The sequence below is a fragment of the Suricata suricatta genome, chromosome 9 (assembly GCF_006229205.1).
Source record: "Suricata suricatta isolate VVHF042 chromosome 9, meerkat_22Aug2017_6uvM2_HiC, whole genome shotgun sequence".
Lineage (NCBI taxonomy): Eukaryota > Metazoa > Chordata > Mammalia > Carnivora > Herpestidae > Suricata > Suricata suricatta.
Window position 1 is genome coordinate 102,100,594 of NC_043708.1, and position 18,478 is coordinate 102,119,071.

General features: G+C 39.6%; 1 protein-coding gene and 1 long non-coding RNA gene across 2 annotated transcripts in view; one reads left to right on the forward strand and one right to left on the reverse strand.

Moving 5' to 3' along the window:
• LOC115301037 overlaps positions 1–4,537 on the reverse strand; it is a 102,184-nt gene extending 97,647 nt beyond the window's left edge. The window contains exon 1 of the long non-coding RNA XR_003912950.1: positions 4,403–4,537. This is a non-coding gene — a long non-coding RNA (uncharacterized LOC115301037). The remainder of the gene's footprint in view (positions 1–4,402) is intronic.
• ZNF609 (zinc finger protein 609) overlaps positions 1–18,478 on the forward strand; it is a 212,111-nt gene that overhangs the window by 157,508 nt on the left and 36,125 nt on the right. The gene's annotated exons all lie outside the window — the stretch shown is intronic.

An 18,478-nucleotide genomic window follows, 5' to 3' on the forward strand; every position in this document is an offset into this window, starting at 1 on the left:
GGCATTGATGTAATACAGGTTAAGCTTTCTGGTTTTGTCTCCTTATAGTAAAGCTTCAGCTTTCAGAATAACATTGCTGATAGGTCTTATTGTGTGCCTGAGACAATAATGCCAACAACAACAACAACAAATTCTATTGTGTTAGAAACTAATGCAGAGACAGTGGAGAGAGGGGTTGACCCTAGAGATTGACTCTTGATATGTGTATTCAGTATACAATCTGGAAATGACAAGTGGCTATCTCTACTTTTGAAAATGCCATCTGCCTATGGCCAAACGTCTGAACAGCCACAGAGTCTGTTGGAATGACAAACATATACAGACCACAGCTCTATGACACCAAGCAACCTTCGGGGCCTTTTGCCTTAATATATTAAAGATAGAAGACATCAATTTCCTGCCTCTTTATTCTATCTATTTTTATTATGGTGGCTTCTCATATATGTTAACTTGGTGAAAACTTTGCAAGAATGTGAGGCACTAACCCTTTCACTCTCCTGAAAACAGTGGATACCTTTTTATCTGAGAATCTCTGTTCTCCCTCCCTGCCAAGGGGATGGTAGCACAGGGTTTGTTTGTTTGTTTGTTTGTTTGTTTTTAAATTATTTGCTCTGAACGGCTCTTTGGTTGTACCTGGCAGCTTATTACCAAGTTTCCCTGTTTTACATTTTGAATGCACCCTGCATTTTATTTCATAGTAGTTATCACAGTTTGCAATTTTATATAATTATATTTTTCTATTGATGTCTATTCCTTCCACTGTTTTAGAATTCTGTGAGCCCAGGGACTTTGTTTTGCTTACCATTGAATATCTAATACTAAACACTTGGCATCTATAGTAGGCCCTAAAAAATATTGATTTGAATGAATGAATGTTACATCTAGTTGTCATTTCTAGATCTGTGTTAATATAACAGACATTATAATATTGTTTGAACACAGAAACCATATCAAATACTTCACAAAATTCTAGACCTTTGGAACTCAGAATAAATACTATTGTCACCAGGTTTGAGATCACTCATTTATTTATATCTATAATATTTTTAATTCCCCTACATTTTATACCATATTTTCTCTCATTTACTATATTGTGTTCCAGGGCTTGGTACCTCCCCCCGCCCCCCATTCATTGCAAGGGAAAGAGAACTTGTCTGCAATTACAGATTTTCTGCTCTGCTTTCTGGCTCTCCCAAAGGGCCTTCACCTGAACTGTCAGTTGGCAAAGGTCTGAACCAGGATCAGAGTTGGTTTACATTCCTTTTCATCTTCAGGCAACAGAGATTTCCTGCAAAGATCATTCTCTGCAGATCTATAAGATCTAGTATACTGAGTCAGTCCTCAAGTTAATAATAAGAACTATGTACAGATACTTTTTTAAAAAAATCCTTCAGCCTCCTAGGCTTTTTGTCTATTACCCGACTCTTTGTATTTCTGTCTGTCTCTTTGCACAGCAAACTACTATCTTCAAATGGAAAAATCCTTAGAGCTTAGAGAGAAGCTGTGAATGCTTGGCCTCTGAGGGGAATGGAGGATCATGAGGTCCCTGTAGAACTGAGCCACCTTGCTGAGAACAGGTGTAGGGGTCATGGCCTCAATTCTTCCTGGTTTCTTTGCCTACCGGTCATGCAGTGTTCCTTCTTTCTTCTCTCTCAGTGCAAACCTTGCCTTGGAGACATTTTAAAATTCTGGCAGATTTCATCTCTTTTTAGGCTGTCCATAATATAGCCAGCACTGCAAAGATGCTCCTTGACTAGGTTCAACGTTAGTACTGTTAAGACCGAAGTATAACTTGGAATGTTTTCCTTAGCTTTTTTGAGAGCTTTTTATGCAGAGGTCTGATTCCACCTGATTTCATGTTGTCCCACTTCACTTCAAATTGAAATAATAGGTCTCAAGTCCATTCCTCGTGAGGGGCTTACTTTAACACAAGGTCCCAGAAACAATGTATAAGAAGCCTTAAGGCAGACCATATACTTTTGCTGAGTCAAAATTGCTTCCTGGCTTTTATGGTGCTTTTAAGGAAGACAAGGCTGGGGTGTTTGGGTGGCTCAGTCACTTAAATGACTGACTCTTGATTTCAGCTCAGGTCACAATCTCATGGTTGATGAGTTCAGGCCTTGCATCAGGCTCTGCTGTCTGTACAGAGCCCACTTTGGGTCCTCTGTTCCTCTGTTTCTCCCTCTCTCAAAAAAAAAAAAAAACATAAAAAAAGAGGGACACCTGGATGGTTCAATTGAGTGCTTGACTTCATCTCAGGTCATGATCTTGCGATCGTGAGTTTGATTCCCATGTCAGGCTCACTGCTGTCAGCGAAGAGCCTGCTTGCGACCCTCCGACCCCCTCTCTGTTTGCCCCTCCCCCACTTACACTCAATCTCAAAAATAAACATTAAAAAAAAGAATTCTAGGAAATGCTGGGGGTACCTCAGTTAAGCATTCCAACTCTAGTACAGAACAGATATCTGAACTAGTGTCAGGAAAGTTGGATTCCAGAACAGATCATACCTTTAGCTAGCTGTGTCATCTTGGGTAAGTCTCTTAACTTCTCTTGGCCTTAGATTTCTAATTTATGAGGGCTTGGGTTAGATGTACACTGTTCATTAAAACTTTTTGTGATGGAAATAAGCTGTCCAAAATGGTAGTCTAGCCACATATGATACTGAGCACCCTAAAATATGGCACATAATACTGAGGATAATTAAATTTATTTTTTAAATTTTATTTAAATCCAAGTTAGTTAACATATCATAAAATAATGGTTTCAGGAGTAGAATTCAGTGATTCATCACTTACACATAACACCCACTGCTCATCCCAGCAAGTGCCCTCCTTAATGCCCTTCACCCATTTAACTCATCCCTCCACCCAACACCCCTCTAGTAACCTGTTTGTTCTCTGTGTTTAAGAGTCTCTTATAGTTTGCCTCCCTCCCTGTTTTTATCTTATTTTTCCTTCTCTTCCCATATGTTCATCTGTTTGGTTTTTCAAATTCCATGTATGACTAAAATCATATGATATTTATCTTTCTCTGACTTATTTTACTTAGCATAATACATTCTAGTTCCGTCCATGTTGTTGCAAATGGCAAGATTTCATTCTTTTTGATTGCTGAGTAATATTACACACACACACACACACACACACACACACACACACACACACATCTTCTTTATCCATTCATCACTCATTGGACATTTGGGTTCTTCCCATGATTTGGCTATTGTTGATAGTGCTGCTATAGACATTGGGGTAAGTGTGCCCCTTTGAATCAGCATTTTTGTATCTTTTGGATAAATACCTAGTGCTGGGTCATAGGGGAGTTCTATTTTTAATTTTTTCAGGAACCTCATACTGTTTTCCAGAGTGGCTGCGCCAGTTTGTATTCTCACCAGCAGTGCAGAAGGGTTCCTCTTTCTCTGCATCCTTGCCAACAGCTGTTGTTTCCTGTGTTGTTAATTTTAACCATTCTGACAGGTGTGAGGTGGTATCTCATTGTGGTTTTGATTTGTATTTCCCTGATGATGAGCGATTTGAGCATCTTTTCATGTGTCTGTTAGTTGTCTGGATGCCTTCTTTGGAATAGTGTCTATTCATGTCTTTTGCCCATTTCTTCACTGGATTATTTGGTTTTTGGGTATTGGGTTTGATAAGTTCTTTATAGATTTTGGATACTAACCCTTTATCTGATATGTCATTTGCAAATATCTTCTCATTCTGTCAGTTGCCTGTTGATGAGGATTATTAAATTTAAACTTAAATAGTCACATGTATCTGGTGGTTTACTGTATTGAACTGCAATAGAGACGAGATGATCTTTACATTATATGTGGTCTAAAAGTGTAAATATACTCCAGGATAGAAAGAAGAGTATGTATGTGGGAGGATAAAGAGGGTGGGTAAATAGCCGACCTCTGCCCGGACCCAGGGTGACTTCTATGACTCTGGCCCTTATTACCCAGGAGAACATTTGGCCCTGCTTCAAACTCCGTGGTTGAGCCTTGTGCTTTGGTGTATGGGTTGCAGTTTTCTCATTATCAGAGTAATCGGCAGTGGTTTTGCTTAGCAGGAAGTAAGTTTGCCTGTGGTAGCTCCGCTGAGAACCTGCCTCAGCAGCTCTTCATCCTCATCTGACTGCAGATCCCGACTGCAGGTCTTTATTCTTCTCACTAAAAAGAAGGGTCTGTCCATTAATCTTCTTTTATGGAAATGGTAACCTTGGTAGTCACCCTTGCTTTATTCTGTGATCCTGATGTAGGAAAGTGTGTGTGTGAACAGTGAAGTATCTAATTTTAGATACTTATACGGGAAAGTTACACTGGTTCTCAGCTTCTGGTTTCTTTTTCCTTGGCTATAATTAACACTCCCTCACCTTCAGTCCTGCCTCAGGCAGCAGCACTCACCTGGAGGAAGACATGGTGCACGGTGACCGAGCTTTCTCCACTGCTTAGCCAGTTGCTTGCTAGCCTGACTCCCGCAGAAACCACTCCACCAATAGCACAGTCATGAAGAGCCGAGCAGCCATTGTCTGTCACCACAAGTCTTCATAGCAACAGACCACCACATGGCAACAGCAGCCACACAAAGGAAACATTAGGGAAATCAATACTTACTTTCTCTCACCCCTCCCCCCACCCAAAACAAGAGCCAACACATTTTTCCCACCTAGCAGCTTATAACCAGGGGATGCTTTCGGGCAGTTTTGTGTCTATATACCTTTCTGGATTATGTTATCTGCCCACTGTCACATATTTAAATCCTGAAACCCTAAGGAAAAATTTCAGTTATGGACTTTTTTTGAGTTTCATTTTGCAAATTGCAAAATAAACTAAATCTCCAAGGGAGAGAGATGTCATTTTGTGCCCTGTCACCACCACCACCCCTCTCAGCCCAGCAAAGCCCAGAGTGGGGTGGTACAGTTGGCCAGACTGCAGGCTTGGCAGAGATGCAAGATTGCTTCAAATGAAATTCTTTTGATATTTCAGTAAGTGAACCGTCTATGATGGGCTCAGAGACAGACCTACTTTGTTATTAATGCCATCTTTAACAAATAATTTAGTTCCTGATACTCATGTATGAAACCCAGTAAGTGATACTTAGGAAATAAATAACAATCTAGTATAAATTGGGGCTCATCACTAGCCCCAGTTAATTGAGCTTTGGCATATGATTCCAAGAGGTAGAAATAAGGTCGTTTAACTAGTCTGGGCCTTAGTGTCCTCATTTGTGAAGTAAGGGGATTGGTCTGCATATCTCTGTGGTCCTTCCAGCAGTGATATTTACAGTTCTGTGATCATTTGTGAGGGACAGAAGAGAGAACTGTCTTTGTTAATCATTGGTTGTGGTGAGGTCTGCTGGAAGATGTTGTTGAACCCTCCGGTCTCAGTGCTTACACTGCTAAAAACAGGTCCTGGCCCTGCCCTGGTTGATAAAGCTGCTGTAACAATGATGGGCAGAAGCTATTAACAAACTTGGCAACCAGCCTTTTCTCCCACAGCAGTAGTTTCAAACCAGTTCAGGCAGAGCTTTGCTCCCAGGTCGCTGCTGCCTCTTAATGATACCAGTAAGAACTCCCTCTTTCTCTCCTCTCTCTCTGCCTCTGACTGCTTTATGAAACAAGAGGCTGTTCTGTACCTCTTCTGATACTTCATTATCCTATCTCCCTCAGGCTTTACAGAACAAAGAAATCATAGGGCATCAACTTTATAATTTAGGCAGCTGGAGATCATTTCCCCAGGATAGGGGTGGGTAGGTAGCCGATTCCCCCTGGCAGCATTGCTAAATGGCCTGTGTTTTGTCTGCCAGGCTTAGGCTTTGTTAGGCCCATTCAGGCTTCTCTGTATTTGAGTTAAATTATAGTGGCAAACCAAGCCCATGTACTTTTAGAAGGGTAGGGGTTAGGAAAAAATGGAAAGTGTGTCATTTATAGGCCCTGCTACTTGCTAATTGCTCAAGGAATTTTTGTTTAATCCACTGTCACTGTGCTTACTCCTGCCAGATCCTTTATTTCCCCTAGTTGCTGCCTTCATGGCCTTCTCCATAGCAACAAGCTCTGTGACAAAAAGGCTATGGTGAGAAATTGAGTAGTTCCCCCTCCCACAAGCTGTACTCTATTTTCTGTTTAGTATGTCTTTAAAAAGTCTAAAAGACTGCTATCGAATACTTTTCTACCCCCATTGAACTCATAGTTAATGAAACTTTTTAACCCTGAACTAATTTAGTGAACAACCTGCCTTCTCCTTATTTGACTCTGATTATCCCCATCTTTTGAAAATTTTCTTGTATCATTCAGTACATACTATGCATATTCCCATTTACCTAGCTCTCTTCTGCTTTTCAGTGCTTAGGCTGCTCCTTAGAATTATTCTATTTAAAAATCTTACAGAATCAAGCATCAGTATGGAGAAAGAATGGATGAAGAAAGTAGAAACCCTCCCCTGCCATCCCCCCAAGTACTATTGCATTAGATACTAGACTGATTCTCGCTACCCTGGAGTTCGGGCAGACTGCCCAAAGTACAGAACTAGTTTGCGCCTCAGCTGATCCTAGTACTCATCTACAGGAGTCACAAACCCAAGTATTTTTGTTTCTACATTAATATGTCTTATTGAACAATAATAGAAATATAAATATGTGCCCAAATTATAAGCATGCAGGTCATTGAATTTTCAAAGTGAACCCACTAAATGGTTATTAGTACCTACATGAAGAAATGCATTATTACCACCACCCCAGAAACCCCTTCCTACTTCCCTTCCAATAGCTAACCCCCTCAAAAAAAGATCAGTTCTGACTGCCAGAATCAGACATTAGTGTTCTCCATTTTGAACATTATATATAAATAAAATCATTACAGTATGACCTTTTTTATGTCTAGCTGTTCAACATTATATTAGTGAAATTTATTCATGTTGTTGCATGTAGTTGTACTTTGTTTATTCTTGTTGTTTTATAGTAATTCATCATCACTACTCAGTTGCTGATGAGCATTTGGATTATTTGCAGTTTGAGGTTGTTGTGTAAAATGCTGCTGCAAGAATTGTTGTATGTGTCTTTTGAGGAATATATGTACCCATTCCTATTCTATACATACTTAGGAATGGAATTCCTGAGTCGTTAGGGACACATACTGTCAGCACCAATAGATATTTCCAGGTTCCCAGAGTGTCTGAACCAATTGATAACTCCTACTTCCAAATAATACTGATTGTCCTGCATCCTTACCAACTCTTGACCTTATTTGTCTTTTTTATTTTAGCCATCCTGTTTGCTATATAACATGGTATCTCATTGTGATATTAATTTGCATTTCCATGAAAATCATGAAACTGGGCATCTTTTTCTGTGCTTATTGGCCATTGGAAATCTTACAAAGTACATGTTCAAACCTTTTACATTTTAGGATTGGATTGTATGTTTCTTCTTATGAATTTGTGGGAATTTTTTGTATATTCTGATTATGAGCTCTTCATCAGATATATGTATTATAGATACCTTCTATTTTATATCTTGCCATTTCTCTTAATGGTACCTTTTCATGAATGGAAGTTTCTTCATCTTATAAAGTCTAGTTTATCTTTTTATCTTTAAAAAATTTTTTTTTAATGTTTCATTTTTGATACAGAGGGAGTCAGAGCATGAGAGGGGGAGGGGCAGAGAGAGAAGGAGACGCAGAACCGGAAGCAGGCTCCAGGCTCTGAGCTAGCTGTCAGCACAGAGCCTGACGCGGGGCTCGAACCCACGAACATGAGATCTGACCTGAGCCGAAGCCGGAGGCTTAACCGACTGAGCCACGCAGGCGCCCCTATCTTTTTTTCTTTTTTGTGGTATCCTGTTTAAGAAAAGTTTGCCTTTCCCACAGTAATAAAGATGCTCCCCTATGTATTTTTCTGAGACCTTTATTGTTTTTATTTTCATTTATGGATCTATAGTCTATCTGAAATTGATTTTTGTTTAGAGTAGGAGTTGAGTCAGGATTCTACTTTTTCCCTACGGATACCTCATTCACCCAGCACCTTTTTGAAAAGGCCATCCTTTCCCCACTACGGCACTGCAGTGTCTCATTTGTCATAAATCAAGTGACCTATGTGTGGGTTTATTTCTGGACCCTGTCTTTCATCCCACTCATCCATTTGTCTAGTCTTGTGTCAATACTACAGTGTCTTAATAACTGTGGCTTTATGAGTCTTGGTATCTTCAGCTTTATTGTACTTCTTCAAGATTGCTTGACTATTCATGGCCTTTTGCATTTTCATATAAATGCTAGGATCCATCTGTGAATTTTTATGGAGCAAGAAAAAAAAAAACTTGCTGAGATTTTGACTGAGATTACATTGAATCTACAGGTCAATTTGGGAAAGACCCAGAGCTTTATCCTTTCATTTAAGCTAGTGTTATTCAGCTGGAGGTGGTACATGAGAACAGAGTAAGTCAGTGATACACTTGGGGAGGTTGTTTAAAAGATAGGTTAACTATCCCTTACTCCTCATATTCTGAATCGGCGGGCTTAGTATAGAACTTAGGCATGAAATAGCTTCCCAGGAAATTATGATTTGCTGCCATCACCACTGTTCTCCACCCACCCTATTTGAGAGCCACTGACCTTAGACTGTAATCTTGGGTAGCAGCAATAATTTACTGAGGCTAATTGAAGTAGAATCTGACTGATTTCATCAACACCAGGTCTACTTCGGAGGCCTATCTCCTCTAAGACTACTATGACAAAGTGCCAAAACCTGGGTGGTTCAAAACAAATTTATTGTCGCACCCTTCTGGAGGCCAGACGTCAGAGATCAAGGAGTTATCAGGGCTGTGCTTTCTCTGATGTTTCCAGGGGAGAATGTTTCCTTGCCTCTTCTAGCTTCTGGTGTTTGCCAGCAATCCTTGGCATCTCTTGGTTTATAGATGTCATCACTCCAGTCACATGGCTGTCTTCTCACTGTGTGCTTTCACATCTTCTCTCTGTGCGTGTCTGTCAGTATATCCAAATTCCTCCCTTTTTATTAGGACACCAGTCATATTGGATTAGAACCCACTTGAATGGCCTCATTTTAACCTAATTGCCTCTGTAAAGAACGTATTTCCACGTAAGATCACATTCTGAGGTATCGGGGGTTAGGACTTTAATATATCTGTTTGGGGGGATACAATTCAACCCATAACAGAAAGCACCCAAAATTTCAGGATAATTATTGTCACAGAGTAGAGAGAGGAAGGAACCCAGACTGTTTATAATTATAGGAGGCACTGCTTCCCAGAGCCACTCTGGGCAGAAGAGCATCCGCCCTCTGATCTCAACCATTCCTCTCTCTGCATTACTATTTCCCCTCTTTCTGGCACTGAGAACTACAGTGTGGTTTTGTTTTGCTCTGTTAACAAACCCTGAAAATACCAAGTGGAGGTTACCAGGAAGAAAAAGAGGCTCTGGCAGTTAGCTGTTTCTGTCAGCCTCTAGCTGAAGAAGGCTGAAAGGAAAAGTGCCTCATGTAGACCAGCCTCTAGTCCTGTTCTGACGCTGGTTCTTCCTGCCAGGCCATAAAGCAGTACAACTGTGGACAGCTGTGGTTCCATCTCAGCCTCAGGCAAGTGCTTCTCCAAAGCTGCCCCATTGAGATGGGACTACCCTTCTCACCCCAGTAGCTTTCAGACAAGGACTCCAGCTGCACAGCTGAGGGAGTGATGACCTCTGCTGAGCTGCCTCCACTGTGGGTCCAGTGTGTGGCTCCCTCAGCCAGAAGAAGGGGAGGACGTGAGGTTTCAGGGTGTGGTGAACCAGCCTTTGTTGCACTTACGCAGAGTTTCCACGGTGTGGGAACTTTAGATGGGAGGAGGAGTTGTACTCGATTTTTACTGTTTCTCCCCGGCCTCGCTGTCCCCACAGTCTGGGATGCGGTGGTTTACATTTGAGGAATGTCCCACCTTGTCCTTCCATCTCTACCCTGTACCAGTTCTTTGCCTGCTTATAGTTCTAGCTGTAACAGATCTACCTAACAACTCCCCTAATTGTTACTTGCTTCACAGTGGTTTCAGCTGGCCCTCTATTATACTTTTGCCTGAAATTCTGTGAAAAGTAAATACCGTGGTCATGTGAAAAAGGTTCCAGGATGGTGAGTGTTACCGTGTGCTTTCTTTGGTTCATTCAGTCCCAAAGATCCCAGAAATAAGGGCTTAGGATTTTTTGTTTCCTGTCAGTCCCAGAACTGAAAGCAGAAAAATTTGAAGACACCATTTTTGTAACCGTGGTTTCCAGATTTTGCTGCACATTACAACGTGGAGGCAGGGAGTGAAAGGCCTGATGCCCACGTCTTGCCCAGCTAAATTAAAACACTGTGTCTGTAGGTGGGAGCCGGTGTCTGTATTTTTAATCATCTCAGGTATATCCTGTGTGCCCAAGTTGGGGAACCACTGTTCCATAAACTTCAAACGTTTCTGTAGAAGACTTTATCCCAAACTGCTTTATTGGATAACTTCAGAAATTTATACTTAGAATATTAATAAAGGGCTCCTGGGAAATATAGATTCTCTTTGGAAGTATCTTCCCTAGAGGAATAATAGCCACACTTCTCCCTTTGGGTTTCTGATTTTTGGAAGACTCCTACATGATTTGATCCTTCCCTATAGTCAAATCCCTGACTCGCAGATGAATGGATTGCCAGGATAAGTGAGATTTAAAAAAAACAACAACAACAACCTGGGGATATTGCTGTTAAGCCGATTTGATGTTCTGCCTGCTTGAGGTTTGGTAGAACATAAGGTTTTATAGCATAGCTCGCTCTCTCTTCTCTCTCTCTCTCCTTCTCCCTCTCTCTCCTTCTCCCTCTCTCTTTCCCTCTCCCTCTTTCATTCTCTTCCCCCCTCCACCCTCTCCCCTCTCTCTGTCTCTCTCGCTCTCCCACTCTCTAGTCTCTCTTTCCCTCTGCGTCCCTCCTCTCGCTCCCTCTCCTGCTCTCCTCCCTCTCCCCTGCAGCTTTTCCCCTCCTCCTCTCCCCACTCCCCTGTCCCCACAGCTCCCCATCTCCCATTTTCCCTTGCAGGCTGCTCTCCCCTTTCCTCAAAAAAAAAAAAAAAAAAAAAAAAAAGACTTTATAGCATAGTAAAGCATTCTAATAATTTTCACTACAGGAGACAAATTTGGGACTAGAGTTTAGTCTAAAATATCTTTATCAAAAACTTTATCAAAGTTCCTGATGTTACTACATGGTAAACGCATAAAAAAAGAATAGTTTTCAGGGCGCCTGCGTGGCTCAGTCGGTTGAGCATCTGACTTTAGCTCAGGTCATGATCTCCTCGTGGTTCGTGGGTTTGAGCCCCACATGGGACTCTGTGCTGACAGTTCAGAGCCTGGAGCTTTCTTCAAATTCTGTGTGTGTATGTGTGTGTGTGTGTGTGTGTGTCTGTGTCTGTCTGTCTGTCTGTCTGTCTCTATCTCTCTCTAAAAAATAAACATTAAAAAAAAAGAATAGTTTTCAGAATACAACCAATTTAGGGGAAAAAATCTTAGCTACTAGATGAACCACAGGTGGCCCTAATTTTCCGTAGTCTTTTCATTTCTGAAGGTGACTAACTCACATGAATTTCTGTGTGAATTTATATTCACCCTTTACCTACATCTCTGGTTTGAACTTTAGTTCTGGGAGAAACAGTGCTCAGAATTTTCATAATCTCTAATCACATGGCAAGGTTAAACATTAGACAATATAACAGAGATCAGCTATGGAAGTAAACAATTCCTACATTTCCATAGTTGGGGTTTTCACAGAGGTAGGACTAGTTTCAAACCAGCCTTTCTCATAGGCGTCCTCTTGAAACTCTGCTTCCTCTCAGCCCTGCCAGTTTCTGACCAGATACATCTCCAACCCAAGATGCAACCATACTTGCAGGTTTCCAGAAACTGGGACTTATATACTTTCCTCCACCACCATCTCTACAGAGGACTAGACAACCTGAAATTAGTATTGATTGGGAGTTGAGATATCTATTGCAGGTGCATCCTCCTCCTCCTTGCCCCCACTCCAGGCACCAGTTGATAAGCATGTCTGCCATTTTCATTTAAAAAGAAATTAGAGCTATGCAGAGCCCTCTTAACAGGCTCTTAATCATTTAGTGGTGGCTAAAAAGAACTTTGGCCCAAATATGAGGCCTGGGGAGTATAAAGAGGACTTTACCAGGAAAGCAAAGAGAAGAGCACAACTGAAGGCATATTCAGCTTCTAGAGAACAAGACTAAATTGTACCACACTTTGGCATCATTGTAAAGACTGTCAGCAACAACCATTTATTTTTAACCATTCCCATTAGGATATTAGGCTTAGCACTTTTTTGTTTCTCTAACCATACTAAGGAAATACAGCTTCCAAGGGAATTGGTTTTTTTTTTTTTAAGGGATTACCTTTTTTTTTTTAAGTTTATTTATTTATTTTGAGAGAAAGAATGTATGTATCATGGGGGAGGGGCAGAAGGAGAAGGAGTGAAAGAATCCCAAGCAGGCTCTGTGCTGTCAGCATGGAGCCCAGAGCAAGGCTCAGACCCACAAACTGTGAGATCATGACCTGATCCTAAATCAAGAGTCAGATGCTTAACTGACTGAGCCACCCAGACTCTCCCAAGGGAATCTTTTTTAAGGTGACATGCTTTTGTTTTTTAAAGAGAAGAGAAAAAAAGTAAAAGAAACAAGGGTTTTTAAAAATAACAGGTAATAGTGGCGCTTGTGTGGCTCAGTTGGTTAAGTTTAAGTCCGACTTCAGCTCAGGTCATGATCTCACGGTTTGTAAGTTTGAGCCCCACATCAGGCTCTGTGCTGACAGCTCAAAGCCTGGAGCCTGCTTCGGATTCTGTGTCTCCCCCTCTTTCTGCCCCTCCCCTGCTGGCTAATGCTCTCGCTGTCTCTCTCACTCTCTCTCTCAAAAACAAACAGTAAAAAAAAAAAAAAAAAAAAAAAAGACAGAACAGATGTTTGTACATCCAGGAATAAATCCCTTTACCATGGTTTCTGCCTTAAGATCTTAGGGGTCAATTGTAAATTGCATAGAACATATCAGATGGTTTGATGCCAGAAGGCTGTTGCTAAGTCCATTTATTTTTAAACTATGCAGATGATCTGATATGTCATCTGTAAGTGGTGGGCATAGTTGATGAGTTCTTGATCCAGGGGGTAGCTATGTTTTTGTTGTAAAAGTAAGTTGAAAGTTTGAAGTAGAGAAGCTTTTACACATATCCGTAGACCAAGAGATCCTCTACTAGGTCATGTTCTAGTAAGAGGAGGAATGTAGATGCTTACAACAGTCTTCATTTTGAGCTTTCTTATACTGTGCTTTGACTTTAGAGTGGAGGCAGTAAACTATATTTCCTCCTGCATTTTCTGCCTTATTATTAGCAATTATTTTTTCATCTGATATTTTTTAATTACATTTGTTACTGATTTTAAAATGCCTGGTTTGATGGATATGACACCAAAAGTGTGAGCAATAAGGGAAAAGATATTTAAATTTGATTCCATTGAAATTAAAAACTTTTGTTCACCAAAAGATACTACCAAGGGAGTTAAAAAGACACCTAACAGAATGAGAGAAAATATTTTCAAATCATATATCTGATAAGGGATTAATATCCAGAATATATAAAGAACTTCTACAATTCAACAACAAAAATCGCAAGGAATCTAATTCAAAACAGTACAGAGGACTCGAATCAACATTTTACCAAAGATTATGTTTTAACGACCAATAAGCACATGAGAAGATGCTCAGAATTCCTAATCACAAGGGAAATGCAAAGTGAAACCACAGTGAGGTACCACACTGAGATATGTTACACCTACTGGGATGGCTATTGTAAAAAAAAAAAAAAAAGAAAAAGAAAAAAGAAAATAAGTATTGGAGAAGATATGAAGAAATTGGAACTCTTGTGGGAAACTTCTTCTGGAAAACAATGTGGTTGTTCCTCAGAAAGTTGAACATATAATTAACATATGATCTAGCAAATTCATTCCTAGATAGATACCCCAACTAATTGAAAACAGATGTTCAGATAAAACTTGTACACGAATATAATATCGATAGCAGAATTATTCACAGTAGCCAAAAGATGAAAACAACCCAATGTCCACCAACAGATGAATAGATAAACATAATGTGGTATATGCTTACAATGGAATATTATTCAGCAATAAAAAGGAATGAAACTTTGATACTTGCTACCATATGGATAAACCATGAAAACATTATGCTAACTGAAATAAGCTAGACAAAAGAATAAATACTATATGATTCAACTTACATAAGGTATCTAGAATAGGCAAATTTATGGAGACGGAATATAGAGCAAAGTTCCTGTGAACCAGAGGGCAGAGGGAAAAGGGAATTAGTGCTTAATGGTTACAGAGTTTCTATTTTGGGTGATGAAAAAGTTTTGAAAAAATATAGTAATTATAGTTCTCAAAAAATTAGTAACTTTTATTGAAAATCTGGGAAACAGGAGAAAACATAAATCACAAAGAATAAAATCATAAATCACGGAGAGATAACTACTATTATTATTGTTATACTGTAGATATACTTTTGTAGTTTTAACAAATGAGGACCTGTCTGTATATATTTGTAATCTTTCTTTATAGATGAATATATAATGAACATTCTCCTAATATTAAATTGTCTCCTATAACATTTTTTTTTAATGTTGATTTATTTATTTAGGTAGAGAGTGAGCAGGGGAGCAGCAGAGAGGGAGATGAGAATCCCACTCAGGCCTCGCACTGTTAGCACAGAGCCTGAGACGGGGCCCCAACTCACGAACTGTGATATCATGACCTGAGCTGAAATCAAGAGTTGGACACCTAACCTACTGAGCTACACAGGCACTCTTCCCATAACATTTTTTAAAACCACGCATTCCGAGTTAAGGATGCATCATGATTGATTTGCTCAATTTACATTCCTTTTTTTTTCCATGGCTTTAGAAAAAGGTAGGTACTTCTGGAATTTTCCAGACCTTCAAGAACCGAGCTTTGATTTTCATATCATCAATAAAATACAAAGGAAACACATTATGTGCTTCATAATAGCCTTGGAGCTTTGTACTATTGAGTTTCTGTCCCCTAGCTCCTTTTCCTGTTTCTACCTCTTGCTGCCTTTTACTTTGACGTTTTCTTTCTGCTTCTTGCCTCTTCTGTTCTATGTATCTTCCCCTTTGCCACCAGTATGCTGCTTTATTGCTGCTTCTGTTTCTTTTCTGGTAGAGAGAGGTCAAACATAAAATCAATAACCTGCTCCTCAGCCAAAAATAAACCTACAAGTGTTGATGTCTTTCACTGTAGTGCACAATTTTATTCTTAGGTGCAGTACACAGACCATTTAGTGTTTTACATCTGGAAATGTGGGCTGCTGAGAACCCAGTAAGTCTGTCCTCATCTTATGAGACAATATAGTTAAAAATCAGGCTTCAGAGTCAGACTGATTTGGATTCACATCCTGACTTTGTGTCTTATTTAACATAGGAACACCTTGCTCTAACCTTCCATTTCTTCATCTGTAAAATGGAAATGATAATACTTTGGAGATTGTTGAGAGAATTAAATGAGATAATATATGGAAGACTCTTAAACACCGTAACTTTCTAATTACAAGCAATACTTTTTATTTATTTTAATGAAGTGGGGTCTTTTTTTTTTTTTTTAGTTTGTTTATTTTTGAGAGAGAGGAGAACACAAGTTGGGAAAAGAGAGAGAGAAGGAGAGGGAAAATCCCATGCAGGCTCTGCGCTGTCAGTGGAGAGCCTGTCGCAGGACTCAGTCTCAGGAACTGTGAGATCATAACCTGAGCCAAATCAAGAGTTGGATGCTTAACCAGCTGAGCCACCTAGATGCCCCAATGCTTTTTACTCTTTACTGAAGTACAGTAGAAATGGAGTGTTGAATTAGTTTCAGGTATACAGTACAGTGATTCGACAATTCCATACATTATGTTATGCTCACCACAGTAGTGTAGTTACCATCTGTCACCCTACCTGATTACAGTGTTATTGACTATATTTCTTATACTATTCATCCTAATAAATGGCAACTATTACCTTGAAAACCATCAAGGAGAAATACTGTATGTTCCCCACCACCACCCTCCCAAAAGTCAGAGAATGCAACAAAATATTCAACCTTTTGTGCCTGGGACTAAGCATCTTTACGTTTTAGAACTTGAGAAACTTCTTCTACGACTTTGGCGGGATTGTTTTAGTTTCTAAATCTTAACTGAGTGGCCAGACTCAGTGTGATAACAGTTAAGGTCTGGGATGCTACTGATGGTTCATCTTCTAAGTGGAAGTGGAAGATGGATGCTTGTTGCAAATTCTGCAACAAATTTTGTCTGGCAGCAAGACGTAAATAAAAGGCAAGAGTTTGAACTGACTCCAGTTCAAATTGTCAGACAGATTCAGACATTTTCTTTTAAATGTGAGCCCAGTGAAGTAAAATATGTATAGTGGGTTTGGTTTTTATGGTGTTAACTCTTAGATGAATTTTGAAAAGGTAGAATTGTTGTAACTTTAAACAAAGCGTCAGAAATAAAGGATTCAGTTTAGTTTATTTGTGGTTTCTTTAAAAATTCTGGATCTAACGCTACATTTTAATAAGATATTAAACTCATTATTGCTGAACTTCTCTGAACCCCAGCACACACACATAACACACACACACACACACACACACACACACACACACAGAGCCATACCCAGGCTGCTAGAAATTTGGTGAAACCACCCTGGGTTAATAATCACAAACTAAGTGAGATTCTTAACTTTGAAAGTAGGAAGAGTAGTTGAGAAGTTCCTATTCTGCTATCAGCTAGCTCATCAGCCAGAGATGAAGTCTGTTTCCTATCTAAACCCTGTGTGATGGATTAAGCCGTCACTCAAAGTATTGGGGTTATTCATTCCTGTTCATTAGTTACTGAGTACTTGCTAAATATTTGTGTAGGGAAAAGAAAAAATATATATCTCTTCTAATACAGCATCATTGGCGGGGGGGGGGTAGTTTGGGAGAGCATGGGCCACTTTTTATTGTTTACATGCATATATGAAGTGGCACAACATTCAAGAGATACAAAAAGGGTAAATGATAGAAAGTCTTCCCACACCTGTTCACGGAAGTCACCTCTCTTGAGACAACAACAGTTACAGTTTCAGAGTATTAGTTGTTAAAATTATTTTTTTATTATTTTAAGATTTTTATTTTCAGGTAGTCTCTATACCCAGCTTGGGGCTTGAACTCAACCCTGAGACCAAGAGTTGCCCACTCCACTGACTGAACCAGCCAGGCACCCCAAATATCATTTTTTAAATCAGAACATTTATCTAAAAGTAGAAGTAGCAGGCATAGGGATACATTTTGGGATATCAGATAAGAAATCAAGTAGAGTAAATCATTAATTTATAATTCAAACAAATTCAATCACAATAGACAACAAAAAATGTGTATCTGGAAGTCTTGGGGTGTAGAGGATTGAGACAGATTTAAGTTTAGAGGAGGTATAGAAAATCTGTAGGCAGAAGATAACCTAGTGTAATAGGGAAGGACAACCATGTGTTAAAGGGAAGGCGATCCTCTCTACTAACTCCAGTAGCTTGTCTTTATCATCTCAACCTGGAAGTAGGAAGCTGAGGAGTTGGGCACTGGTAGGGAGAGACCACGGCACAGAACACTGAAGAAGGAGACAATACCACTTTGAGGAGAAACCGTGCAGAGTTTACATCTTTGTCTGAGACTGACAACAGCTAACGTGATTGTCAGATAGGACATTCATTTAGTGTACAATATATGTGTTGGGGGGGTAAGAGGGAAATCTTTTGCCATTTACTTAAAACTAATAAAAAAAACCTCAAATTGCTGTTTAGTAATGGCCCAGTAGAACCAATTTGGCTGTCTAGAAACAGCAAAACAGTGGAAATGGAAAGGATCTTTAGTGATAGGAATTGGGGAAACCCTCTGTGAAGGAAAAACATTGATTTAGAGACCTATGTTTATTTATCTAAGCTTATATAAATGTGTACAGATCTTAGTTTTTTTATGTTTGTTTATTTTTGAGAGCAAGAGAGAGCTTGAGTCGGAGGGCAGAGAGAGAGGGAGACACAGAATCCGAAGCAGGCTCCAACCTCTGAGCTGTCAGCACAGAGCCTGACCCAGGGCTGGAACTTACAGGCTGCAAGGTCATGACCTGAGCCGAAGTCAGCCGATTAACCGGTTGGTGCCCCAATATATACAGATCTTAAATGTTCGCATTGTACACTTCAAATATCTTACAACTTTGTTAATTATACCTTAATTTAAAAAAATATATATTTCCAAAATAGAAAAGATAAGTTTATATGAATGTATGTGTATGTATATATAAATATATGTACATACATGTATATAAAATCAAGATTTATTAAAGGAGTACATGTTTGATTCTTATAAAGCTATTTAATTAAAATAATACTAAATATATATCCAGATTT